This window comes from Pan paniscus, chromosome 7, assembly GCF_029289425.2.
Source record: "Pan paniscus chromosome 7, NHGRI_mPanPan1-v2.0_pri, whole genome shotgun sequence".
Classification (NCBI taxonomy): Eukaryota; Metazoa; Chordata; class Mammalia; order Primates; family Hominidae; genus Pan; species Pan paniscus.
Window position 1 is genome coordinate 79,540,535 of NC_073256.2, and position 26,492 is coordinate 79,567,026.

Consider the following 26,492-nt stretch of genomic DNA (forward strand, 5'->3'; position numbering starts at 1 on the left):
GAAACGATTTAATCCTAAAAAAGAGCCACTTAACAGGCATATATTATCACCATTCAATAGAAATTAATAAAGTGTTAGTGTTTACAACATTTCTCAGTATATGCAAATGGAAGTGGGATTCATTTTAATTGGAATTTGCATTGCATTATAATTTTCATCCATATCTGAAAAGTATCATCAGTAGAAAAGTGTGTGTGTATATGTGTGTATATCTATCTATCTATCTATCTGTCTGTCTATCTATCTATCTATCTATAGTGAGAGAGAGAGAGAGAGAGAGAGAATATCCCTGGACTTCCCATTCCCAGTTTGAGTATCAGCAAGTGCATATTAACTTAATTACCAAATCTGGCTTGCTTGTGGCCCATGTCTATGTGACTATAGAACATCAACACTCCTATTAAATTCACACTAGTTATTTCTGGGAGTAGCCAGGATACATTACATGAATTGACTCCTTTCATTTTGATGTTCTTAGTGAAGTCCACTGACTGGAAGTCATTTGGGAAGTACAACCATGCTGGCTCTGTGGTCCCTGGTCTCCCCAGCCTGCTGCTGTCCTGGGAGGGCTCCTTGTAGATTCTCCACTTGATGCTATTGAATTCTAGGGAGAGATGGAGAGAATCCTCATTCCCACTTCTAGGACTTCACTAATCACTGGGGCTCTAAAACTGCTTTGTTGTGTCCTAAATCACAAGATTCCTTATTCAAACAGCTCTTTTATCTTCTGTCTTCAGATAGCACTTTTTGCTTTATATAGGGACTTAGAAATAATTTTACTGGCTGGATGGAAACCATTTTCCCAAATAAAAGTGTGTCTACTTTTTCAAATGTTCCTAAACCTGCCCCAGGTATTAGGTACTAACAGTTTCCTTTCAGATTATCCCTCACCTATTATAACTCAGGCAATCTTGGTTTAGGCTCAGCTTAGCTGCCTCACTACATTCACACCTATTCCTTGAGAATTCATGTTAAATTAGCTTTCAGGTGTTGTGAATACGAACTGCAGAGTCCCACAGGAAATTCACTGAACAAGTTATCAGGTGAATACGGGTTTTCACTTCACCTAATTAGAAAGTTGCTGTATGATCAAAGACTGACTATTTTATCTCTCTGGGCTTCAGTTTCCTTATGTATAAAATGAAAGATTTGGTCTCAATCTATGGTTTTTAAACTATTTGGTGGTCAGAGATCATTTTCAGAATCCAATGATGATACTGAATCTCATTCTGAAAAATCCAAATATACATGCTATGAACTGTATTAGTCTCTTTTCATGCTTCTATGAGGAACTGTCTGAGACTGAGTAATTCATAAAGGGTTTTAATTGACTTACAGTTCAGCATGGTTGGGGAGGCCTCAAGAAACTTACAATCATGGCAGAAGGTGAAGCAGAATCAAGGCACATTCTTCACAGGGTGGCAGGAAGGAGAAGGGCCAACTGAAGGGGAAAGATCCCTTTATAAAACCATCAGATCTTGTAAGAACTCATTCACTATCTTGAGAACAACACTGGGGAAACCTCCCTTATGAGCCAATTACCTCCACCTGATCTTTTCCTTGACACATGGGCATTATGGGAATTATGGGAATTATAATTCAAGATGAGATTTGGGTGGGAACACAAAGTCTAACCTCATCATTCCACCCCTAGCCCCTCCCAAATCTCATGTCCCTTTCACATTTCAAAACCAATCATGCCTTCCCAACAGTCTTCCAAAATCTTAATTTATTCCAGCATTCACCCAAAAGTCCAAGTCCAATGTCTTATCTGAGACAAGGCAAGTTTCTTCTGCCTATAAGCCAGTAAAATCAAAAGCAAATTAATTACTTCCTAGATAAAATGGGGATATAGGCATTGCATAAATACACCCATTCAAATGGGAGAAATTATCCAAAACAAAGGGGCTATAGGCCCCATGCAAGTCTGAAATCCAGTGGGGAAATCAAATCTTAAAGCTCTGAAATTATCTTCTTTGACTTCATGTCTCATATTCAGGTCATACTGATGCAAGAGGTGGGTTCCCATGGTCTTGAGCAGCTCCACCCCTGTGGTTTTGTAGGGAAGAATCCCCCCTCCTGGCTGCTTTCATGGGCTGGCATTGAGTGTCTGTGGCTTTTCCCAGCACATGGTGCAAGCTGTTGGTGGATCAACCATTATGGTGTCTGGAGGATGGTGGTTCTCTTCTCACAGCTCCAGTAGGCTGTGACCCAGTGTGGACTCTGTATGGGGGATCTAACCCCATATTTCCCCTTCTGCACTGTCCCAGCTGAGGTTCTCCATGAGGGCTCCACCCCTGCAGCAAACTTCTGCCTGGACATCCAGTCATTTCTGTACCTCCACTGAGATTTAAGTGGAGGTTCCCAAACCTCAATTGACTTCTGTGCACCCACAGGCCCAACACTACATGTAAGCCACTAAGGCTTGGGGCTTGCACCCTCTGAAGCAATGGCCTGAGCTGTATGTTGGCCCCTTTAGCCACAGCTGGGATGCAGGATATCAAGTCCCAAGACTGGACAAAGCAGCAAGGCCCTAGGCCTGGCCCAGGAAACCATTTTTTCTTCCTAGGCCTCTGGACCTGTGATAGGAGAGGCTGCTGTGAAATCCTCTGACATACCCTGGAGACATTTTCTTCATTGTCTTGGAGATGAACATTTGGCTTCTCGTTACTTATGTAAATTTCTGCAGCAGGCTTGAATTTCTTCTCAGAAAATGGGTTTTTCTTTTCTAGCACATCATCATACTGTGAATTTCCTGAACTTTAATGCTCTGCTTCCCTTTTAAACATAGGTTCCAATTCCAAACCATCTCTTTGTGAATGCATAAAGCTGAAAGCTTTTAAGAGCACCCAAGTCATGTTTTGAATGTTTTGTTGCTTAGAAATTTCTTCCACCAGATACTCTAAATCATCTCTCTCAAGTTCAAATTCCACAGACGTCTAGGGCAGGGACAAAATGCCACAAGTCTCTTTGCTGAAGTATAGCAAGAGTAACCTCTATTCCAGTTCCCAACAAGTTCCTCATCTCCATCTGAAACCACTTCAGTCTGGACTTTATTGACCATATCACTATCAGCATTTTGGTCTAAGCCATTCAACAAGTCTCTAGGAAGTTCCAAACTTTCCCACATCTTTCTGTCTTCATCTGAGCCCTCCAAACCTCTGCCTGTTACCCAGTTCCAAAGTCACTTCCACATTTTTGGGTATCTTTACAGCAGCACCCCACTGTCTGTGCTACCAATTTACTGTATTACACTGTTTTCACACTGCTATAGAGAACTGCCTGAGACTGGGTAATTTAAAAAGGAAGAAGGTTTAATTGACTGATAGTTCAGCATGGCTGGGGAGGTCTCAGAAAACTTACAACCATAGAGGAAAGCAAAGGTGAAGCAAGACACCTTCTTCACAGGATGGCAGGAAGGAGAAGTGCTGAGTGAAGAGGGAAGAGCTGTAACCTCCCAATGGGTTCGCCTTGCCCTCCAAAGGAATTGCAATGGGGAAAGAGTAATTCACGCAGATCCACCTGTGCAGGAGACCAAAATTTTATTATTACTAAAGTCAGTCTCCCCGAGCATTTGGGGATCAGAGTTTTTAAAGCTAATTTGTAGGGTGGGGGCTTGGAAGGTGTGGAGTGCTGATTGGTCAGGTTGGAGATGAAATCATACAGGGTCGAAGTGAATTTTTCTTGCTGTCTTCTGTTCCTGGGTGGGATGGCAAAACTGGTTGAGCCAGATTACCAGTCTGTGTGGTGTCAGCTGATCCATCAAGTGCAAGGTCTGCAAAATATCTCAAGCACTGATCTTCAGTTTTACAGTAGTGATGCTATCCCCAGGAGCAATTTGTGAAGGTTCAGACTCTTGGAGCCAGAGGCTGCATGACACCTAAACTGTAATTTCTAATCTTGTAGCTAGTTTGTTAGTCCTGCAAAGCCAGACTGGTCCCCAGGCAAGAAGGGTGTCATTTTGGGAAAGAGCTGTTATCAATTTTGTTTCAGAATCAAACCATAAACTGGATTCTTTCCTAAAGTTAGTTTGGCCTATGCCCAGGAATGAATAAGGATAGCTTAAAAGTTAGAAGCAAGATGGAGTCAATTAGGTCTGGTTACATTCACTGTCATAATTTCCTCAGCTATAATTTTGCAAAGCCAGTTTCAGAGCCCCTTATAAAACCATCAGATCTCGTGAGAACTCACCCACTATCATGAGAACCTCATGGGCAAAACCACCCTCATGAGTCATTTTCCTCCACCTGGTCTCTCCCTTGACACATGGGGATTATAATTCAAGATGAGATTTGGGTGGGGACGCAAAGCCTAATCATATCATGGACTAAACAGTGTTCCACCAAAAATGTGTATGTTAAAGCCCTCAGCCCAATGTTACTGTATTTGGAAATAGGGCTTTTAAAGAGGTAATTAAGTATGAATGGGCTCCTAAAGGTGGGTTCCCAATCCAATAGGGCAGGGGTCCTTAGAAGAAGAAGAAGAGACACTAGGGGTATACACAGAGAAAAGTCCATGTGTGAACACAGTGAGAAGGTGGCCATCTGCAAGCCAAGATGAGCAGCCTCAGAAGACACCAACTCTACAGGAATTTGATCTTAGACTTCCAGCCCCCAGAACTGTGAGAAAATAAATTTCTGTTGTTTACATCCCCCAGTATGTGGAATTTTGTTATGGAAGCTCTAGCTGAGTAATACAAAACACATAGAAAAGAATATTTGCAAGCAATTTTTGGTTGCTCATGGACTTCATGAAATCCACCCTTAAAGATCAGGACCTTCAAGATCATACATCTTCTAAAAAAAGGATACATTTTTTTTTTCTAAAAAGTACTGACTATATGAATAGTAGCTGGAAATATTTGACTTCTTATTTCACATATGTTCTTTGAAAATATAGTGAGTCGGTTAAGATCATTAAAAAGGTGTATTTGTTTTAAGCAAGAAGGCTCAAAAGAAAATGGACCATCAAAAGTTGAGTATACAAGAAATATACAAAACATTGTTTAGAAATGTGCCTAGAGACGTTTAAGCTAGTTTTGTCTCTTTATATATATGTGTGTGTATATATATATGAAACATATATATATGAAATACATGTGTGATATATAGAAATATATATGAAACCTATATATGAGAAACATATATATGAAACCTATGTATGAGAAACATATATATGAAACCTATGTATGAGAAACATATATATGAAACCTATATATGTGAAACATATATATGAAACCTATATATGAGAAACATATATATGAAACCTATATATGAGAAACATATATATGAAACCTATATATGAGAAACATATATATGAAACCTATATATGAGAAACATATATATGAAATATATATATAAACATAAAGACCTATGGAAAATATCTTTCTCAGAATAAATTAGAAATTTTCTTCCTCTTTAGGTTATTTAAATTTGAAATTATGTATGCTATGAAAAGGTGTTTAAAGAATAAAGTTAATGCTTTGGAATAATTAAATCACAATGGTTACATTTTGTGTTTTGGAGGAATTACAAATCCTGGAGTATTTCATACAGAAAAATGTGGGGTTAGTAAATGAAGTGGTTCCAGGTATGTGAGAAAGACTACAACCAACCAGCACATTTTCATATAAGCCAATTATCAACTTACCATGATAGCAACAATGACACCTGTGCAAGGTTCTTTGGTGTCCTGAACAGTCATCACAAACAACCCTTCAGTATAGTCTGCTTTAAGAGACATATTGCAGTTATAAGATTAATGATAGCCATTAGGCCTACTCCTGTCTCACCCAGGTGACACTGTGTCACTTAGCTACATGATGCAAACTGGTCCGGGGATTTCCAACTCTGGTCCAGGGAGTTCCAGGAGACAAAGCCACCTCAGCACAGTTGCAACAACTTTCATAAACCTTAAATAAAGCATACCTTTACAAAAGCATTTAACTCCCTTTACAAAAGAAATACCTTATAACTGACTCAGACTGAATACAGTTGTAAGAAAGGGGGAAGGATCCTTCAAATTCTGAAAATGATCTCTGGATGGAGAGCTCCCAATCGGCTGGTTATCTGTCTCTCCAACTGTGTCTGGTCCATGGCACTGGCCTGCTCCACTACCATCTTGGAAGAGCACTACTAGAACACTGCTTGAGCATCACACGGAGCCCAAGACTCATGTTTGAAGCAAATCAGACAAGGTGAAATGTCACCCCTAGGGAATTTGGTTAATAAAGACCACCCAAATTCCTGAACATGACACTTGGCCTTCAGCTGGTCAGGAAGATTTTTTAATTGACATTGTCTGGCTGCATTCTCAGTACCAGTTTGCATCCCCATTTACCAGTCCCAACAACCACCCCTTCTCTTTTTTATTTTCTTATTTTTTGGTAATCAATGTGGTTCTAGAAAAGTTGTCTCTATTCCTGCTTTAGGTGGAGCATGTGATCTATGCTAAACCAAACAGAATATTCTGGAGGAAGTGATTGCTTTAGTGGTGGGCATGAGGTTTCAGGCACATGCATTTGAGAGAACCTCAGCACTTCGTTGGGTGTCTTAAAACAAAGTCATGTCCTTGCTGAAAATGAATAAAGAGGCATGCATCCTAATGAGATGAAGAGAACCAGATAGAAAGAAGCCCATACAATAAGCACCTAATGGAGAGATGGGAAGAAACTTAGGCCTTGAAAAGTTTTTTGATTAATCCATTCTTGAAGTCAGCCTGATTTCTGGACTTTTGTGTACATGAGCCAAAAAACAAAACAAAATAAAAACAAATTTCTACATTGTTTTCTTCAATTTGAGTCAGAATTCCTCTTATTTACCATCAGAACATCGTAACTGATGGCTATTCTCAAATATTCCTACATTTATGTGTTTATATAAAGTCTTTCTTTCCTCCCAGGGTTTTATTCTATAAGTAATCAAAGGCCCATTTAATAGTTTAGTGTGTGTCTACAATATTCTCCCATCCTCAATTAAACTTAGATATTATTTGTTCAACCTAATTCTCACTCAGCCAACAATGATCTATCATAGTGTCAACAAAGTGCAAGGCCTGATCCTTAGATACCTTGGAGAAATTAGAATTATACATATAATGTGGTTCTTGCTTTCTAAAAGTACCTGCTTTAGAATAAGAGGACAGGAAAAACACATATACAGATAGTTCTGGCCTTCTTTTCTTCCTTTTTCTTAAATGCTTTCTTTTTTTCTGCTAGAATATATACTGGAAGGTAGATTATCATAGAATCCCTTCTGATAGAAAGTAATTAAGAGGGAGTCTAATATATTGCCTAAGAATGCAGGTGATGCCTAGGTTTGGATCTAGGCTCTGTTATTTGCTAAGCTCCAGTTTCCTTATCTGTAAAATGACATATACCTTGCAGAATTGTCTTGAATAAAAAATGAGAAAAACATGGCTCACAGTAAGCATTGAACAATAGTAGCCATTATAAGCTTGGAAAACCCTCATTTTATAAGAATTTGAGGATCTTGGTAGCAGTCAATGTCAAACCTAGGTCTTAGACCAGTGCTTCTTTTACCGTCATCACTAGCTATCAATTTAAAAATCTTCTGCCATGTATCTGCTCTTATATCACAGCTATGAGCAATAATTTCTCAATATCTCACAAGAACATAGATACAGCAACCGTAACCTCTCTGATTGTTTTGAAAGGAGTAAAATAATTCTTCAAGTTTGCCCATGTCATGTTGTGAGAACCGTAGACTAGCTTGGTCTATGGTAGAATGTGGGTGTAGCACTCAATCACAAACACAAAGTTATGTGATTTTTATAACATTCAATAGAGGAGTCGAGGTCACAGCTGAAGGTTAGAGCCAAACAGATCAACACATGAAATATTCAAGGTCAAGGATGAGGTTAGGAGTAGGGCCTGGAGGTCCATGCAGGGCAGGAAAGTGGAACAAGGAAGAGTCTAAGCATCCAGGCAATGATAAAAGTTTGTGCTTCAGTCCAAGAATTTGGAAATAATTAAGAGATAGAGACTAAACCAGGAGACTGAAATTTTGGCTTAAGAGTGTAAGCTAATGATTACATAAAAAACACCCTATGACACCATACATTTTTATTGCAAATTACTAATCACTAATTAGAGCAAACTTGTATTTGCTCTGTATAAGTCAATCTGTAAAAATGTTTGTTTTTTGGAAGCGATAATAAGGAATCTCAAGAGTTCTCTTAAATCAGACAATGTTGTAATATAACAGATTCTTTACTAAAACCAAAACCTATTTGGTTGAAACTTGTTTCTAAACCTATCTTAAAAGGAAAAAACATTGCTCAAAATGGCTAATTTTTCATTCATTCCAGGCTTTCCTTCTCACTCCAAATCTCTGAAAACATCAGCAATCCATTGCAAAGTAAATAACTTTCTAAACCAAAAATATTCTTACATAGTATATATCACAAAGCCAGTGGCACTCCCCCAACCCTCATTAATTTTGGGTTCTAAGAAAAATGAGAGTATGCTGATCAAAAAATAAAAGCACATTTGTTTCTGCTGGAATTCTTTTAAGATGTCTCCAAATTATGGCTTGCTCACACACACCACAAGAGAATGTGTGGCTGAAAGCCCATATACAGCACCATCCAAAACCAAGAACATTTCTCAAAGGGAGACTTTGAGAATGTTTTTAATTACCGTGTGCCTCATCCCAGCCTTCACACTTATACTCTGGGTAAGCTGCCAGTTTATACTTGTGGTTTAGCCACTGCTGCCTGTCCCTGATGCAGGTAGACTTCTAATGGTCTTCAGGTAAAGATAATTGGCTATTTGCATGCTTCTAAATGTATCAGTTAAAAAGGTACTTGAAGAAATAAACCCACTGTATCTTCCAGTGAATATATTATGGATGCAGATTAACTGTCATGTAGACCTGCACATTAATGAAACCTGGAATGCCTTGACCTGTGAATATGCCTAGTGAATATACTATTACCTGAAAGCCTCTGATTTAAAAAAAAAGTTAGGTAGACCTAATTCAACTGACTAGCAGTCTGAAAAGTTAGAAAAGAGGTAAAAGTGAGTCTGACACCTATATTTCCTTCTAATCAGGAGTGAGAACTTCCAATAAGCTTTGGCAGTGATTTAGAAGGGTGGGAACATAAGAGAATTGAATTAGCTCTCCCTACATATTGATTAACAGCTTTTAAACCCATCAGTCATACTTTAATTTCTGTGTGTGGTGTGTTTAACGTGAGCTCCCAATCCACCTGATTGGATTACCTCACCACCCATGAAAGAATCAGCAGCCAGTGGTTAAAACTGTAATTAGAATCAGGCAGTAATTTGTGCTGGGAGGGTTTCGGGTGGTGATGGGGGCAAACCCTCTTGCCCCTTTTGTTTAAATTTTTCAGCATAGATGATGAATAATAATTATATTTCAGCCAATTACCTCTGAGATAGTAGAAAGTGTACATGTGAAGGGATAATCAAATATTTTAGATATTGTAACTCTCTTCCTTTTCCACAAAGTAGTCAGTAAAATATAGAAGGTAAGTTTATTATTCACAGCCTCTAATTTCAGTGGAATAGGAGAGTGGTCTTATTTTAAACACCCAATATATTCCCCATCGTGTTTATTTTCTGTGGGCCAATAGTTTTCAAGAAAGAAAAAAAAAGAGCAGTATCTATACAAGAATATAAACATAATTCAAAATGTCTATTTTAAAAAAGATTTAAAATTTATTTTCTTTTTTTCTATGACATTTGAAATAGGTATTTTTAATGGAGATTTTATAACTACAATATTTTTGGTTGGTTTTATTGTAATATTTACCCCTAGGCAAGGGGACTGTCACAATCTTTGTTGAAAACATTTTATGTATAGCTTCGGTTCCAAGAGAAGGACATTTTAAAAAAACTTTAATGATTTTGAATTAACTATTCTTTTATGAAATATTAATTTAGTGCTTAAAAACAAAGAAGTGAATTAAATCCAAATGTGTGATAGAAAATTTCAGTGTTAGCATGAAATAAAATTGGAAAACAATACAACTGAATGGAGTAAGGGGACTTAGTAATTTAATATGAGGTGGCATCATTTGAATTAGTTGTACAAAATTCACACACGGACATGTTGAAATAGGGGGAAGTTACACTTCTTTCCCTTCACAACATTGAACAATATCACTACATCCATGTCTTTCCCTTCACAACATTGAACAATATCACTACATCCATGTCAGTGCATGTACACATGTGTGAGCACAGACAGACTAAAACCAGAGCCAAACAAAAAAACATGCATGATGATAGTGGACAGCTTTTGGCCATAAATCTCCAAGCAGATATTTGATTCATAAATTATTTTATACCCTGCCTCTCCCCCAACCTGAATCTCATGTCCATTTGAGCAGGCTTCTGTGCTGAGTCTTCCCTCTCTTCTTTCTTCTGCAACGTATCTCGTCATTGCATCCCGTCCTCACTCTTATTTCCAGCCATTGCTAAAAATGATTGCCCTTGGACTTCCTTTTCCCACCTCTTTGCTCATCTGTATGGGGCGTCTATTTCTAAAGGTAGATTTCCTTTATTTCTTCATTTTCTGCCCATATTAATACCCTGATTCTTTAACTCCTTGTGTAATGATTAATACCTATCTTGGTATAGTAGAAAGAGCCCTTGTTTAGACTTTTTTATTTGTCAGTTACTAACGTTACTAACATAAACCTCTTAATATCTCTGGGCCTCAGGTCCCTGATATGTAAAATGAGGAGGAACTTGAGGGGACCTTCAAGCTCTGAACCTTGTACAATCCCTTCTGTACAAATAGCTTAACATTTTCATAATGTTGTCTGTCTCAGCAGCAATTTCACGTATGGATGCTCTTTCTCTCTAATTAGATGATAAGATTTCCAGGAGCATTCACTGGGACTATTTTTTCTGTTGTACCCTATAGCTCCTAGCCCAGTTCTAAGTACATTATAGATATTCAATAAATGTTCATTGATTCGTTTACTGAAGTCCTTTTGGGCGGATTTTCATTTCATATCATTACTACCAAAAATATTGTTAGTGTAGATGTGGATACATCAAGCAGCTATTCAGAAAATTAATAGATAAACAGAAAATAGAAACAAAACAACACAAATAACTCTACAATTTCTGTGTGTTCCTTGATAATTATCTGTTTTGTTAATTTGTTCTGTGACCCTTGATAATTGATACCAATAACTTAACGTGCAACTGGGGGGAAAGACTGTGGGGAAAAACCTGAAGATTTATTTGAAGAAATGAATCTTAATTTGTCAGTGGAGGGGGCGGGGAGGCAGAGAAATAGGACACTTAGAGAATCTGATGAGTGCTATGAGCTTTCTCTAAGAGGGTTCACAGATTTCTTAGGACTTGTTAAATAAACACTGTGTTTTCCTGAAGCCCATATATGGGTCCCACGTTTCATTTTTAATGGCTTTATTTATAGGATTTGGGTCGAAGAGTACAGACATAGCCATTCCCGCCAGAGCCCTATGAAATGATTTCTTTAGCATGTCTAATTGGACCAGAGGTAGGCATGTCATTCAAATCTAAGACTTAGCTTAAACAAAGAAATAAAGGCACTTGAAGGTCTTCCTTGGGATTTTGAAATTGAAACAAAATTTTACTTCAAGTCAGTTGGTGGTGTATTCTAGAAACAGAAGTCCAGCTGGTCTTGGAAAACGGAGTGCATGATTTGGGACCATGTGTAAACTAATGAAGAAGTAGAGGAAGGTGTTTGGTGGCAGGATTGGAAAATAGAGAAATACAGAGAAAAATCATGAATAACATAGCACAGAAGCAAAACCAAGGGATCACATAGCCATTAAGTAAAAGAGAGTATGGCCTGGGTTTCTGACACCTTTCCCATGTGCATTTACTTGTGCTGCATTTACCATTCATGGTGGCTGTGCAGACTCTGAGTCTTTGACAGCCTCTTCCCATCTCTCACCCCTGTCACTCCAACACCCATACACACAAACATATATTGTCACCATTTTCTGGAACTAATTTGAAATTGGTCTGTTTCTCTTTGACTAGGATAAATTATAATCATATGTTTTCCACCATACTATTTATGTGAAGTAGAAAAAAATGACTCTCAAGGTGAAAATGCTTATGATGTAGTTTTTACAAGACACTTAGATGATGAAGGTTCTATGTGACTGTTAAAGCTTTTTGTAATCCTAAATTTTTAATATTTAGATTATTATTCTCTCTGAATTAAAACTTTTAATTTTTATGGAAATAAAGAAGAAAATAAAGTAATAGCTAAAAGTGTATGTTTGGCAAAGAATAACATAAAAATAAACTATACATGTTTTAAAAATAAAATTGCTGAGAGAATTTTTAAAAGACCTTCCAAACAAGCCATTGCAGATATAAAGAAGCAACATAATTTGTTTAGCAAACCCATTTTATCAAATAAAACATTATATAGTAGCAATGATTATGTTTTCTATTTAAAAAGATACAATCTTCAATGGGAAATATTTTATGATATTTGCAGGCTTTAGCTTTTTTATTATTGTCCATATTTCCTGCTTATAATATCTTTCCCTTGTTAACATATTTTCAGCTATTTTCTAGTGTTTGAAGTTTTATTCCTGCAAGTCTCATGTAGTCTTGTGCTTAACTAATTCAATGGTACATATTACTGTGGTATGTAGTGTATACAAACCTGTTAACTTCTAAAGTTTTTTTTTTTTTAATAGACTATTCCAGTGTTTTACCAAGGATTACACCAGGAAGCATTCTTGAAGAATGATATATTATACAGTAATTTTAAAAATGGATTCTTTTTTTTTAGGATCTCCATTAAATGGATCGCATGTAAATTCAACTTGGTTTTATGAATACTTCTGGATACTTGTTATCAGATTGTTGATCTTCTGTTTCATTCTAGTTGGTGACATCATCTTTCCTTGCTTTGTTTGTTTGTTTGTTTTTGAGAGGAGTAGAATTAAGTTTTCTTTTTCAGGTAATCCACAGATGTTTTGGGTTGCTGTGGGAAACGTCATCAAACATACAATGAAGGAGAGGGTATGCCATTCAAGCTTGTCCAACCTGCCTTATTTTGTTGTTGTTGTTCTATTTTAGGCTTTTAAAAGCAGCCTGATGCCATGGTTTTTAGTTTCTGTCTTTAGTGATAAGCAGAAAAGAGAGATGAAGAAGTGGCTTAACTGGCCCAACCAGAAACAGAAACTAAGAACCCATGACTGTATTCTCTTCCCTGGACACCCCTGCTTGGAGCAAGAGCTGCACGTGGGTGGTAACTACAGCTCATGTACTCACTAGACCTAGCAAGAAAAGAAAAGAAAACGTTTGGGTTTGCCACGAAGAGGGCACAATCTACCAACCTATGGGTTTTGTCACTATTTTAAGAGGATTACCTTATTCCCCTCTTGCAAGTATGCTTTTTGCAAATTTCTGATCCTGGGAAAATAAATGTATCTAAAACTGAAAATGTGCCTAATTCCTATTACTGGTAAATATTTTGAGGTGTCTGAATAAAGTAAATCTTGTTTTATTAGATTATTTTAACAATCTGACTTTTATTGTAAGAATGTTAATGTGCGTAAGCCAACATTGACTCATCTAATTTTCAAATAATCAATTGTTGATTAAAATAGGCAATTTTTTAATGTTTAGAAAGAGAAAAGAATGAGAAGGCATACAGGTTCGGTTTTTGACATAATTCCACCATGAACTTTGCTGTGTGTCTGCAGCAAGTCATTGGTGTTCATTATACCTTTGCCTTCCTAGGAAAAACAGGAATTTTCATATGCTATCTACTTTGTAGGAGGGTTGAAATAATCACAAGAGATAACAAAAAAAAAATGTTACAAATGGAAGGAATCTTAATGATCATCCTAAGATCATTTATTTTGCCAGTAAGATAACTGAAGCCCAGAGGCGTTAAGTAATAACTGTTTCCTTTTCTCTCCATATATACAGCTTGCTCTTAATGCTTCTCCTAGAATTGTCACCGAGAAGTGCGGGAATCCTCGGTTCTTAGTCTTACTTGGAGTAAGAATTCTGACAAGTAACTGATTTAGGCAAAAAAGAGAATTTGTGGAAGGAAAATACAGAGCATAGGGTTTATGTAGAGAGGCAGTACCACTCTGAAAAGATAAAGCCTGGCAGACTGCTGAAGGGAGTGAGCTAGCTGTACCCTGAGAGTTCTGCATTGGGTTTTTATGGTGTTGGACTTTCTTGAAGTTCATGCCTCTGTCTCAAGCCTCTGCCTTTTTTCTTTGTCTAGTTTTCCCAATTCTGCCTTAAGTCCCCTCTTCTCCTTACCAGCATGCATCTAGCTACATTCTGACAGGTTAGCTGCAGAGTGAATGATTACTGGGCATCCTAGTGGGAATTCCTTCCGGCATAGGTATTTTCCCTCCTCTTTGCTCATATCCAGCATGCATGTTTTGGGTGGTCCCTGGGGTATGATATTTTCCAGACCTCCCTTTTCTCAGGGGCTCGCCTCTCTTGCTCATGTCTGGCTGTCTGCGTACTCTAACAGAATACTTAAGTCATATACATTAATTATGTACTTTTTAATCTCCCTGACTAACCTGTATGATCCTTGAATGCAGAGACAGTATCATATTTGCCTTTGCCTTTTCATACCCATTGTTTTCCTAATTAACTCTTAATTGGCATTCCTTGAAGAATTTTTTTAATCTTCAGATCCTTGCTATACCTTTTCACTATATTCTATACTGTCCTTGATAGTACTTATCACAATTTTAATATAAATGTATATTATTTCTGTATATACATTTATATAGTTTCTGTGTGTATGTGTGTATATATATATTTGATTTTTAAAATGTTTTTCTCTACAATATAACTTATGTTACAGTTTCCTCATCTGTTAAATGTGGCTAATAATAGTATCTAACTTATAGAATTATTGTGCAGAATACTTTATTTATTAACAGTGAATGGAACATATAAGAAGAATTCAACAAATGTGTTAATATTGTTATTTAATTTCCATGTAATATGCCTGTCCCAAGCAGTAATGATAAAGACTAAAATATCTCTTTTTATCAGGCTGTGCAAAAAGTAATTTTAGATTCAATAGGTTGTAAAGTTTTCTCTGTGCTACCCCATAGGAGGGTTATCCACGGGATGTCTCTTCATTTGTTCAATTCTAGGGGCAAATATATACTATTCAGGTTTTAGTAACCTTCAAGGGATACCAAAAAAAAAATTCACAGAGGATGAAAGCTATTTAGTGAGAAGGTAAATCATGTGCTCCTTTATAACTTTTTAAAAAAATGTCATCACAGTCTGGTGGCATCCTGCTGAATGCATGCTTCTAGAAGGCATTCCATCATTCCTCTCTCAAATATATTTTGGTGTCTGCCAGGCCCAGCAAACACATCGAAAATAAGACAGATGAAGAAACTTTCCTTTGAGAAGACAGAAAGACTTCAATGTAACTTTGATTTAAGTTAATCCAGAAAGTCGAACAGGACTCAAGCTACTGCAGGACATCTAAATATATCTGAGAAACCAACATACCCTATCTGCTAGTAATACCAAGGTAGTAAAGATTTTAAAAGCTTTGATAATCTCAAAACAGAAAGCATGCAGTTCTCAGCACAACCTGCAAAAGGTAAGCATTTTCAAGGTAAAAGAATCAGTATTATATTGGTTCATGAGTAACATTTATGAAATGAGTAGCCTGATTCAAAATAAGCACCTAATAGATTGGGAACATCACCAGAGCTCATAAAGGTGGCAGGTTAAATACATTGCAAATTCCAAAGCCAATTAAAATTATTGAGTATTTTGTTTTATGAATATGTCTAAATTTGAGAATTGAAACTGCATTTCCCATTGTTCTTTTTTAAATGAGAAAATAAAAGAATTTTTTTCAGTGTTCATTACAAAGTTAAAGTGTTTATAAATACATACAGTTGGCAGATACGTGTGAATTTATGGAAGGTAGCTTTGAACTATTAAGGTGAGATTTAACATTAAAGGCTAAATATAGGAAGAAAAAAAGATGTTGTAATGCTGCAAAAGAATTTTGTGACTTTTTCTGGAAAGTAATTTCTGAGTTTCAATTTACTCCCTGGATCATTTTACAATGGCTGTAACCCTGCTGTATAAAGGTGATACTTGACAACTGCAATCAATTCAGCGAGTATTGGTGAATCAAATATTTCCACTTCTAAGACATGGCATCTGCTGAAGCTGAAGGCACTCACAGAATAATATCTTTTAACTAGGGACTTCATTTTTTCTGGAGTGTTCAAACATATATATTTATTTCTTACTTATAGAGGATCAATGGATTTATTCCTGAATAAATTGTTTTCTTCTGATGTTTGATTATTTTTGTACTTTAATAGTGTAGTATGTATGTAGTGATTTTAATGAAGATATTGTGGCATAAATAAATATTAAAAATGGCAAGGATTTTTATCTATCTCTACAGATATTGACAATGATAGCAGGCAGCCAAACGCCTAGGCAGATAGGGACAGGTACCTGTGAAACCCCACCTTCAAGCCAAAAACAGCCTGAAGGCTGAAAAACCCGACTGCTGGTCCCAGTGAAACCTGTGACCCAGAGTAAGAACTTCTGTTCCTGTTTCCCCTCCTTTACCTGACTGATTCTTTCTGAATAATGCCTTTTAACCAATCAATTGTTGCCTTTTCCAATACTACCTATGGCCTGCCCCTCCCTGATTCTGAGCCCATAAAAGCCCCAGACTCAACCATATTAGAGGGACTTTTCTGCCTTTGGGTAGGGGGACCACCCCCATGTCCCCTCTCTGCTGAAAGCTATTTTATCACTCAATAAAACTCCCTGCCTTGTTCATTCTTCAATTGTCAGCACCTCCTCATTCTTCTTGGGTGTGGGACAAGAACTCAGGAATTGGTGTGCAAGCCAGACTTGGTCCTGGTAGGATGAGTAGGTGGGCCATTTCCTGCAGCAGGCAGCATTGCCAAGGGAGGGCCAGGTGGGGTGTCACTGGCTGGAGGTCCCCGGTTTGCAAAGTGACCAAGAAGAAAATCTCATGTCAATATCTACACAGAGAACAAATAATATCTGGGGGGATATTTTCAGTGGAAAACATTAGAATTTTCTGAGCTCAGCCACTCAACTGAGTAATTATAAACATTTTTTTATGTAACCAGCATGTATTGTATTAGGTATTGTAGGAAACCAAAACCTATATATATATATATATTGTCCTCAAGGCCCTTCAAATCTAGTTGTGGAGATTTATGTACACGAATAATTTTAGTATGGAAGAATATGTAATATGTTATAATGGAAGCACAATAAAAATGTGAATTTAGACAAAGATGAGTTTCCTTCAGGAAGAGACAAGATTAGGCTAAACAATGAAAATAGTTACTTTCAAGATCTACCTTGAAAACTGGGTACAATGTAGGCATACAGCTGCCTGGAGGAAGGCTCCCTGGTAGAACGAGTTTAGGGAGCAATGGTGCAGAACTGAAAAAGCATAGGCACCTTAAAGAACTGCAGACAATTGAAGTTAATGAAGAGCCTGTTTTTTTGGCACTGAACACTGCTCTGTTCTTAGAGTAGCTGCTTATCAGACTAAATCGAAGTGAGTTGAAATTCATCATCCATGAGCCAAGAAATAGTTATCAATACAAGATTTATACTGAGACAAGTACAGTGGTATAAATAAAAGGTGTTTAGCTCTTCCAGAAATCAACCATTCCAGCTTCCTGCCCTTGGGCCAGAAAGTACCTAAGGTTTGCTCTGTTTAAATGACATATGGAGGAAGAACTTTCCACAACTTTCTTGTGGAGAAAAACATTAACATATTTTGCTGGAACAAAAGTGGTGGAAAGTCTTTCCACATATGCCATTCAAATATTCTTGTAATTCAGCATGGAACAATTAAAGACACAATCTATAGAGTTAATTTTGTCATAATTTTAAATATTTTACTAGCATTTGCTGAGAAAAGCATAAAGTGTTGCATTCTTTTGTGGGAAATCCACATGCCAATAATAAAATGCTTTGATCAAATAAGAGTTTATAAATGTAAAGTAGCAGATTCTGTGAGCCTTGTAATTTGTTTCTTAAAATGTTAGCTCATACTAGGATAAGGTCTTCAGTATGGAGTCATGGATAGGAATATTTTAGGCCCAAGGATTGGGGATCTTTGTTCTAGGCTTGGCTTTGCCACCCTCTGGCTATGTACTTTTGGACAAGGCCCTGACAACTCAGTCCCTCAGTTACTATAAAATGGCAGTGTCTCAAGGCCTCTCCAACTCTTGAAATTATATGTTTTGTAACAACAAAATGAACAGTAAATTTATTTTCAGTTTAAAACTCCTCCAGATTGTCAAGATTAAAACAAAGGAGCAGAGTCATAAATCAGAATGAAGGCTCGAAAGTGAAAGAAATGTGTCAAAACAATATTGTTCTCCTAAACCCTTTTCTAAAGGTGTAAATTGCAATCTGACACAACTGCCATTCTGAGGTGCCATACTGAGTTGTTTTGTTTAACAATGAGTTTAATCAGACAAATAGTTCCAGAGGACAGGGAAACAGGGGCCATCAATTTTTAAATGTGGAAGCCCAGTAGAATCATCTGTTTGCCTTAGGCCAGGAAACCGTGACCCAATGGCAACAGAAAATAACAGGGAGAAATATTTAGGAAGTTGTTTATTAGTATAATGTCATGAAGGTTTTCCATAAACTGAAATAGATGTTACTGTTACTTATTCTACCCTCTTATGTTCAGTACTTGGAGGCCTGTAAATTAAACGGACAAAAGGCAGACTAGCAAGAGAAGAGATGGATTTTTATTCACACAGGCGCATACAAGAGATCACAGAAAAAAAAATGTGGCTTAAAGAGGTGATTAGAAATTGGGGTTTATATACCATTTTAATAGGGAAAGCGTTGGGAGTGAAGGACATTTATCAAAAACAAATGACTTTTAGAAAATATGAATGAGCCCTTAGGGGAGTAGATGGGAGATATGATCATTTCTTGACAATGTCTGTTTAGGTGTGGTGTGGAGACTTCTCCTCTTCAGTGAAGATAGTTGAATAGCTTTCAGGGAGAGTGCTTAGGATGATGGAGTTCTTTTGGGACACTGCTTATAAGCAGAAAAGAGATTTCAGGAACTCAAATGTCTTCTATTAAAAAATATTTTTTATGCCACAGTAGCATATTCTGGGCCTCTTCATTATCCTCGAATATTTAGTATTACCAAATTTATAGTAAAAATCAACCATTTGGACACTTAGATAAATGTTTGGTGGAATTCAGTCAAATTAAAATTTCCATTTACTGAGCTTAACATGAACTTAGATGAAGAAAACTGTGTTTTAATATTCATGGATATGTGGTGATATAGGGACTCATCAGTTTGTCCCTATTGTTCCATTTCTGAAGCACAGGACTTGTAGCTCATTGTTTTTCTGTTTGAGTCATTTGATGGCATGGAATAAAATAGTGTAACAGCTGAAAACTTGACACCCAAAATGTTTGCCCACCATAGAAGTCGACTTATTTAAAATATATGATTTCTAATTTCAAAAGTAATCTTTAGTTCCTATTTTAAACTTATTTTTTGTACCTAAAATTAATGCTTCATTTTATTGTAGCCTCAAATTATGTAAAGTGAAAAAAACTTACAATTATTATATATGTGGACATATTAATTTGAACCACGTAAAATTGCCATTTGTTAGATAAAAAGCAGAGAAATATTGCCAATTACATACATAATTTTTTGTAATTGGAACACACAAGCACACAAATTACTGACAATAACTTGGACAGAAGCTTTGTGTTTTACTTTTATTTTGGTTCTATTTATTTTCCCCACAGCTGAGCCTAGTGCTATTGACAGTTTAGTATGTGTTTGATGAATACTTGGTGACGAATTGTTGTCAGATTGATTAAATAGACTGTGGGACAGACTTTTAAGTGGCTCAGCCAAATATGGAGAAATAAGAAGCATTTAGCTGTCATAGACAAAGAACAAATAGACAAAGAAGGGCCTGGGTATATACATGCATTTGGTGGACATGTGAACGGAGAAGTAGAATTGGGATTCTGGGCTGTTTAAAATCAAGAAAGAAAACCAAGTGCGAATTTTCTACCCAAAGACGCCCTGCAAGAAAATGGTGAAATATTTATTGTCTTCAAGATCAACATTGTTCTAGTGCACACCTCTAATTAGTTCTTTCTGAGCTAGAAAAGCTAATTAAAAAATACCTACACACTGCATGGAAATGATACTGCTGTGTGCTCTGTGATGAATGGGCTCACACCTAGGATTGTCATCACATCCAAACCCCTAAGGAGGAAAGATTCAAGACTCTGTGTGCTAGATGCAATCCCAAAATGCTAAAAATGGGTAAATTAATATGCACACATATGTGTGACTTGAGATGAAGATATCACTTTCAGGTAGCAAGAAGAATTTACCAGCAGTGTCTTCTGTTAGGCAGAAGCAATCAGGGATGAGTAAGTAGACTTTTAAATTTAGACATTTATTTAGGTGTTCTTTTTTTTTTTTTTTCTTTTTGTCAAGTGGGGCTGCCAGGCTCAGTCTAATATAAAATCGAGTCTTTTCAATTGAATAAAGCATGGAAAGAGAGAGTGTTCCAGACTCATGGTGGCCAGGGAAGATGGAGTTTCTGATAGCCTAGGGAAGAAAAAAAAAAAATCTCCCTTTTCTCCTCTGGCCCTTGTTAAAAGCTAAATCTGAAATTTTTAAGGGAATAAATTGCTCTGTCATTTGCCAGTATTTTATTTTTGCTTCTTGCTGAACATTGATCCCATCATACATCTGGAGAAAACTCTTTAGAGTAGAATCAGTGTGTATCTGTGTGCCCTGCTGAAACAACTAGAAGGCAAAACTGAGTTTACCATAGAAGACAGGAGATGAGACATGTGGATGAACTATAGTCTTACCAGACTATAGAGTTAGGTGGACTTGGGGTTGAACCTTGTTTTTTTGTATTTTCTAGTTGTGTGACTTTCAGCAATTTACCTAACTTCGCTGAGACTCAGTTTTTTCACCTGTTAAATGGGAATAATCCCTAACGATAATCTCACTGTAATGAATAAGGGAGGTAAAGTTTAAAAAAGCACTCAACATACTGTGTGATACATATTAAGTGCCCCAAAAATGGCAATTTGAAAATAAAAAAAGCCTTTTTGATGGTTGCTTGCTCCCAATCTTCAGAGAAACCAACAGCCCACAACTATCAGATGATAATCTCATTGTAATGAATAAGGGAGGTAAAGTTTAAAAAAGCACTCAACATAGTGTGTGATATATATTAAGTGCCCAAAAAAAGGCAATTTGAAAATAAAAAAAGCCTTTTTGATGGTTGCTTGTTCCCAATCTTCAGAGAAACCAACAGCCCACAACTATCAGAGACTGAGATAAACACATTTCATGCAAAGAAGACCTTAGGGAAGGTTAAGTGAAAAGAATACTCTTGGGTGAGAGAAGTATCAAGAGGAAGCTAAGCCCAGATGAATGCCCAATATTTACTCTTCCCTTTTGGTCCACTGCAGAGCGTATCCACAAGATCTGGAACTGATTCACACATTCAATTTGACAAGCAGTGTTGCCTTTCTTTTTAATTCAGGCTTCTCCCTGAACTTATTCCTTCTAGGATCTCTCCAGTCTTACAAGGCTCACCAAAATGGAACCATTGCTACTCTAAGATGGAAGTACATGTCTTCCCCTCTACAAAGTTACAGAAGCTGCCACATATTTGCCCAAATTTATGGCCTTTTCTCCTTTCAGTATTAGTCTTGGGTCAGCACTGGATTGACTAAATATAACTCCACATTTGTTAGTTCTAAGACATTATTGTCATGAACACCATCCAATCAGTGGAACTCTTTGTATTTCTAATTTGATTGAAGGCCACTTTCGGATAATGTGAGTTCAGCACTTTAACCTGAAAAGAAGTCAAAGAAGTCTGAGTGGTTTGAAGGGTCTATGTAGGGGATAACTTCCAGGGTGCAGGATTCCAGAGGTCCAAGACAGAGACTGCTGTGAGCGGGAAAGACCATGATGCTTCAAGCTCCAGCTTTTTTATTAATCACTTGTTTGACACTCTGCCAAAGAATGTTCATCCCTGGGGAGAGATTTCAGGTCTTAGGGTCATGACCTGAGAAAATGTTGAAGTTTGGGGATACAGCATTGCTAATTACATCCCCTCTCCTTTTCTCCTGTTCTTGGTATTTCTAAGCTGTTGAAGTTGATACATCAAAGAACGGATGACAGCAGCAGGTGTGGCTTCAGGTTCTGGACGACCGATGGACATTCTTTTCTAGGAGTTGGGGGTCACTGGGATCTTTCACTAGTGCTTCCTGAAAGATTCAAAGAGCCTTCTTCATCATTATTTATGTAGCGCTTGCTTCATCATCTATATTTCCTTTAATTTCTATGCCGATGGCCTAGTCTTAAAACCAACAAATGTGACAACCTGAGTCCTTACATGCAGAGCTGAAGTCAGGTATTTAAAGAGGGTTATGGAGGTGCAGACAAGAATATAGAATCTCTCTGTGAAAACTGCATGAAGATATTCTGAGTACTTTTCACTTCTTCCCACAAAACTTGATCAAAAACATAGAGAAAATAAAACTTTTGTGGTTCAATTCCAAGTATTTCTTTAAAAGAGCCTCTGAAGATGGTCTACAAGCCAGATCTATTAACTCACTTTCAAGCTAATGCTCCCAAAGTGTGATGTGATCTCACTGTGGTTAAAAAAAAATCTGTTTAAAGGTATAGAAAAGAAGAATAACTATTGAATAGGATATTTAGAATGAAAAACTGGACACAAACTGTGCTGTCCACTTTGAAATCATATAAAAAGCAGTAATGTGGATAGCACTATATAGCAAAAAGCTGACTGATATGCCTTCTCATTGAAGATAATGAAAATCCAACTGTGAGTGCTTGTCAGGACCTCTTTGAAAATTCTGCATCGCCTCTGCACACCCTCAAGCACAGTCATGTCTCATGGCCTTATCTGACACTGTCTTAGTCTTATAGGAAATGCTGGAGACTCACTATTTATATGACATGACCACCTATCCGTAGCACCAGCGTATAGCTCAGCAAGGTATAACTGTGACTTTTTCTTATTGTTGCTGTTGAAACTATAGAGGATTAAAGATTTCCCAAAGTTCAATCTAGGTAATCCCTTCTATAGGATTATCTCACTGTATGGCTTTCTGGGTATATTTGTTTCAGAAAAGATAAAACAGATTTCAAATTCCTAAATCTGGAGGTGACATTTGTTTATTGTGCAGATAACATTGATAACTTGTGTGTGCGTGTGTGTGTGTGCTCTTTCTACATGTTCACAGATTATCCCATGAGAAATCTCTAAATGAAAATTTTAAAGAAACGGGTTTTTTACAAACTATAATTACTTTAATTACAGGATAATTATATAAATAATGTATTTAAATGTAGGTTTCAGTTTTCTTTGTTTTCTAAATATTATCATCTTTCAGTGTTTTCAGATGTGTAAACAGGAAACATTTAAGTTTAGATGAAGAGCAGGTGAACTGCCTATGATACAAGTAGAGACAATCAAAAGATGATTAGGCTATTGAAAACTGCCTAACTAGGTGCTAATTTTTAAGTGAGCAGGTGTACTTAGTCATTATAACTTTAAAATGAAAATATATTTGAATTAAGCCAACACTCCCCCCAACATTAAAATATCATTAGAGGTCTGACTGGTACTGACTAATTCCAGCAAAGGCAAAAAAGGTGGAAATTCAATGATGAGACAGGAAGCCCCTCCAAAATGAAGCAGCATTAAAGAGGAAACTGTAGGCTTCTAAAGAAATGCTGAACCAGTTTCATAACACTTTATTAACTTTCTTAGAATATGGCCCAAACATCATTAATGTGTTAAGATTAATATTTTAGCTATTGTTGAAAGATGATAAACTTTGCACAGAAATTGCACAAAGTAAGAAAGATCTTATAACTACCGTGGGTAAAAATCAACTGGTGTATTTTTTTTTCTTGATTCTGTTGTTTTTCTTGTTGCTGCTGAAATGCATCAATGCACTGTTAGCTGCTCACGTGGAACACACAAAGACCTGATTCTGAGTCAAAGGGAGATAGTAAACTTGTGACTAAAGCATGAACATTAAATTTCAAAGTGGTGTGACATACATAATACTCATTTAATTCACGTATGGCTGCACCTGAAATTGAAAGCCTAGTTTTTTATCAAAAATTAATGCAACCAAATAAAATAAACATATATGGCATTCGGTATAGAGCTATTTTAGATCCATTAAACACTGAGAAAGAATGTAAACTGTTTTTAAGTATGCAGGTGATGTTGAAAACATTTAGCAGTTTAATAAATTTGTCTTCAGTGCACAAAATTATACTTCAATGATCTGAAAGAGTTTAAGAACTTATGAAAAGGGAAAATACACTGTCACAAATTCAAATATATACTAAGAATCTGGATGAAATTGTATAAACTACATATATTTGAATAGGTATATGGTATGATGCAATCAACTTCCAGCTATGTCGCGTTAGCCTTCAAATGTTGCTAATGCTCTCATCCTTTGACTTCCTCATCCCATCTGCTATGAATAACCCATTATGGATTTTCAATTTATTTATTTTCTTTCAGCCTCAAAATACTGGTAGGCTTTGCTCTGGCATGCACTAAAATGGGCTTGCTCTACTGAATGCTTCAATAATTGCTCCAGATTTTTATTCTAAAATGATATAGCCAGTTTTGTGGAACTTCTTGGTGTCCTATCCTACTTTTTTGTCTGTCACAAAAGAAGTAAAGCGGAATTGCATTTGATTCCATCTGCTTTGTGTAGGCACACTGCATATGCAGAAAGGTGTCATTGGCAAATATTTCAAGCTTAGGGAATCGTGTCCATCAGAAGTCACAGATAGTTTTTCTATAGTTGAAAAAGTAAGTTTGCTGAAAAACTAATGCTGGCACTATAAACTACCATTTTGGATAAACTCAGAATAAAGAGAGAACTCGGGCATAAAAAAAGATTAAGGTAATGCACTAGTTTATATAAGGCTAAAAATTCTTGTTATGGTCTAATTTCAATGTCACGAATATGACAAAAGGAAATAATCACAGAAGAATTTGGGGTGAGGAGAGGTCAATACTTGTGTCAGTGATTCTCCAAGGGGAATGAACTGATCCCTTTATGTTTATTTGAATACGACACCATGCTATATGCTGTGTGTACATTTAGAGACATCTAAGTGATGTATATGAATTGCCATAACAACATTTTCTGACCTCAATCATTACCTGTATGGATATGACACATCCAAGACTAATCCGTAACACAGAAGCCCAATGAATATGTGTTGTTTGAAAGAATGAACAAATGGGCGGCAAACTCAAATATTCCTCTATGTACAGGAATTCTTATTTTCCCACCACAACTACCATTTAACTTCTCTTCATCTCTCCCACTTTTTTTCTCCTAAAGTATTAATGTCTAAAGTTTATTCTCTTTCTCTTTATCTCCTTCTTCTCCTCAGACTGGTTTAATGTAGAGTCTATGGGATTCTTAATTCCACAATGGAATTTCCAGGATATTCATCAAATTCAGTTTTTCTTCAAGACATTTATGAATCTCACTTTAGCCCCTTATGTACTCAAACTCATCCTGATAGTGTCTTTAACCATACAAAGTGAAGTCGATAGAAAGGGGAACCTTTTAACTTATGTTTATTTCTTAACAGTTACGTATTGAACATTTATGGAATAAGGAAGTAAACCAGGCACTTGTATTGTTCCTAACTGAAAATCAGTATAACTTAAGCTTGGAGGGGCTAAATGCTCTGGCAAGACCATGCCTTCATTAAGTGCTAAATTTGGACCTAAAATGACACCTAGAATCTGGTTCTTTCTACTGTATTATGCAATCTTCTCATTGTGTTTTCTTTGGAATAGAAGACTCCAAGACAATTACTGAGTATATTAAATGCAATAAAATAAGGAAAAACCAAACCAAAACATTGAGAAGACCTGGAAGTAGGTAAGAGACAAAGATATGCATCCTCTAGTACTGTTCTTCGAACTAGGAATACATTTGTCTTTCTTGAAGCATGAATGAAATTTTAAAAACTTCTCATTGTGAGCATAATAAAATCACTGAATTTTCTCCTTTTATAGCTGAACTTCCTTGTTTATTTTACACTTTATTTTACTTGTGACCCTTAATATAAGGTATCTCCAATTTTTTCATAAAAAGTGGTGTGCAGTGTAAGTGAATGAATGTATTTGGGTGAACCTGGTGTCAGCTGTTACCCTGTCCACTGTAGGTTGACTCCACATAGGCCCCCTGTGAACCAGTATTCCAAGCTAGATAGGTCCTTTTCAAGTTCATACATAGCATTTAATAACAATTAACAATTTCATATTTTTCACTAGTGATTTGGGGTTCCTCCAGGAGGGTATTACATTGTACCCAGAAAAGTCAT

General features: G+C 36.7%; 1 long non-coding RNA gene across 1 annotated transcript in view; it reads left to right on the forward strand.

Moving 5' to 3' along the window:
- Positions 1–26,492, forward strand: part of LOC100968459 (uncharacterized) — a 133,174-nt gene that overhangs the window by 106,144 nt on the left and 538 nt on the right. The window contains exons 8-9 of the long non-coding RNA XR_010112944.1: positions 15,369–15,617; positions 25,963–26,047. This is a non-coding gene — a long non-coding RNA (uncharacterized LOC100968459). The remainder of the gene's footprint in view (positions 1–15,368; positions 15,618–25,962; positions 26,048–26,492) is intronic.